Source organism: Rhea americana, unplaced genomic scaffold (assembly GCF_003343005.1).
Source record: "Rhea americana isolate MKP2758 unplaced genomic scaffold, rheAme1 scaffold_194, whole genome shotgun sequence".
NCBI lineage: Eukaryota > Metazoa > Chordata > Aves > Rheiformes > Rheidae > Rhea > Rhea americana.
Window position 1 is genome coordinate 277,284 of NW_028186083.1, and position 3,257 is coordinate 280,540.

The window sequence follows — 3,257 nt, forward strand, 5'->3', positions numbered from 1 at the left end:
ACCACCACCRCCTTGCAAAATGATGCAGCATTGACTGTCTTTCTAGGTACAGTCAGGACAAAGCAAGGAAGAGATGAGTAAGTGCCTGCATGCATAATGCCCATAGTACAGAGACAAATGAGCAGATGGCTGTTCCTAATCTCCTCAGCCTAACTGTCACCTAGCTCAGTAAAAAAAGGGAAAACTCATTGGCTCCACCTATTTACCAAGATCTCCTGGTGCTCTTGGGTGACAATGATATCATTAGAATATGCCATACTCAGTGGAAAAGAGTTGGCAAACTCTTGGGTCTTCTTTCCCAGTTTGAAACTGGGCTCACACTCGGTAATTACGCTGCAGCRTTATCATCACAGGCAAACACTAGGGTTTTGCTCCCATGCTGCTGTTTGCAGAGCRCAAACAAGTGCAAGCAAGCCACTTGTCCTCCCTGTGCCTCAGTTTCACCACTGCAGAGTACTGACCACAGGGGGCTGCTCTGAAATTGTAGAGCTCTAAAATAATGGGACAAAAGTGTCATCAAAACACAATTTACATTCTAGTAMTGACCACGGGCCCCAGTTCAGATCTCAGCCCCGTTGCACTGAACAGTGCCTAGTCAGTGATTGACAATTCTTGACCCATTACTATTATGAGCTCTTCTGATATAAAAAGGGAAATGCAATTTGAGGATGGAGAGAGTGCATTTGCTATAATCAAATTTTTCCAGCTCAGCAACAGTGGAACTGGCCTGTCAAGACACATTATTGTCTGTGGAGAGGTTCTCCTCTCATTCCACCCACCAATGCCCCCTTTGTGGCAAAGAAAATAGGACTGAGACCCAAATTGTTCAAAATTGTTACCACAGAAGACTGACTTAAGCTTCAAACTTAAAACCAAAAGAACCAGTTCTCTCATCACTGTCTCACAAACAACTGGGGAAGTACTAGGCTGCCACTTTAGCACACGCACTATAGCTTTCTGCATAAATATAGCAACTTCCATCAGACAAAGGTTGCTCTCTTTTCCCTGCCCCACAATCAAAAAAAAGCAAAGAAAGGAGAAACCAACATTTTAATTTAAATCATACCTTCTAAAACTATTTTGTCAGACTTGCTACTTCTACCACTCAAGACAGCGAAAATGCTTTGGAAACCTTAACTCTTTGAGCCTTTGTTTTCTTATGTCACATCGATTCCAGAAGAACCYGTGACCCGCCTTCATGGAGCAGCAGTCCCAAATCCAGAGGCTCCAACTCCACCGGTCCCTGCTCTCGCTCTCAGGTGTTCAATTCTTTTTGCAAGAGCCACACAACCTTCTCTAAATAGATGTAGTCCAAAACATTCCTCTGGTAACACTCTGCCTCCTGTAAACCTGCCCCTGGGGCTGAGTCAGACCTGTGATGTTCACACAGTATTCCTGCAGATTATGCCCTTGATTAATTCCAGCCTGGAAAGACAGCAAGACTCATTTAATTTTACTCATTTTTTAAAAGAGATGGCAAGGGAAGTCTGCATGTCATCAGTCTCTCTCCTCTCCCTCTCCAAGCTTTCCCCTTAAAATACACTGACAGATAAAATTGTCACCATCCAATTCTGTTCTGCATGTAATTCTCCCACCCTGCAGGAGCAGGCTGCGCAGTTGCCCACGCACACAGAGACATAGCCAGCTGATGGGATGCAGGTCCCTCTGAAAACCTCAGCTTTTGATTATAACTTCTATTACKGGAGGAAAATCTGGTAAGTGGCTGGTAATACATATGAGTGACATCAAGACACCTTACAAACCTTCAAATGCTCTCTTTGTAAACACAAGGTGAGGTGAAGAGCTTGACAAATGGCAGGTTTTCATTGCTGGTGAAATGAAACACAGCCAGTTCTGGATTTCAATCATAGAAGATTCAAGAGTAAGAAAGTTAAGTTTACTCAGTTTTAACTTTTTTAAAAATAGTTGTATGCTACTTTTGAAGCAAACTGCAAATACTGATTAATTTAGCTTTACAATGTTTATCTTAAATAAACAGTATCCTGGTTTACAGATGGAAAAAGCAAGGCATAGAAGGGAAAAAATGAACTGTTCAGTATCTGCAACAGAACAAGGAACAAAACCCTCTCTCTGTGCTTTAACTACAAAATTATCTTTCCTCATTAGCAGCTAATCAGAACTACCAGAGGGGGAGAGATTAGGGACAGGGTGGAGAGAGGAGTAACTGAAAGAAATACAGACATCAAAATAGATTTTCATTTATTTACTCATTTATCACAGYGAGGCACAGGCTTCAAGCTCTTCAAGTCTGTGTTAGTCTTGCAGGATTTTGGGATGCCTTCTCCAAAATCCAAAAGGTTAATAGCTTAAAAGCATGTACTGTCTCAGGAAGGAGAAAATCTGCAATTTTGGATTGGTCTCTGGAAGTCTTATATTGCTTTGCCTGCTAGATTATAAGAAACTCCTAATCTTCACTTGCCAGCTTCCTAATCTTCATGGGAACCCAGATAAGTTATCAGAAACTTGCTTATTAAAAAGCATCCAACTCGCATCACAGCAGATTGGATGATGATTTCTAGTGAATTTTAGACTTGGGAAATGAGCCTATGTGATGTGGAGGCAGGGAGCAGAGCTACGTCCTGGCACCCACAGCTCCCAAATCGCCCAACCCGGCTGGCCTGGGAGCAGCACAGGTCCTCGGACGTGCCACAGAGGGGGCGGGCTGCARGCAGCATCCCGCTCGCCTTCTCCCTGCGCTTTGCTAGCAGCAACCCTCCTGATGCGAGCGGGAGCAGTGCGGTTCCTACRGCCCATGCAGGTCTTTGAGAAGGCCAACAAGGACATCAAACACAGCAAGACATTTGCTCTTTACCTCAGCTGCATCCACAGTTTCATCGTGCACTGGCTAAACAACTACAGCTCAAGAACCGGAGAGCTGGCTGGAGTCAGCCTCCCATGAAAAAGCTCTACCTATCCTTTCTACTCTGAAATTCTCTRTACACATTCCTACCATCCTTCACTAGGAAGGACTCTGTATATTTAAACACTGAAATAAACCCTCAGTAGGGGTCCCCCCCCCTTTTTTTGCCTAAAAAATGCGTTGCAAAAAGCTGAGTGTTTTATTTATGACAGACAAAGAATCTCTAATCAAAGTTTCCTTTCTCTCATTATTTCATTCTGACTTTTCAGAAGTGAAGAGATGGTCAGGGCCCATGACTTATTCATCAGACCATAACTTACAGACACAACACAGAGCTGGTTCTGAATCCTCCAGAAGGGACAAGCCTCTATAATTT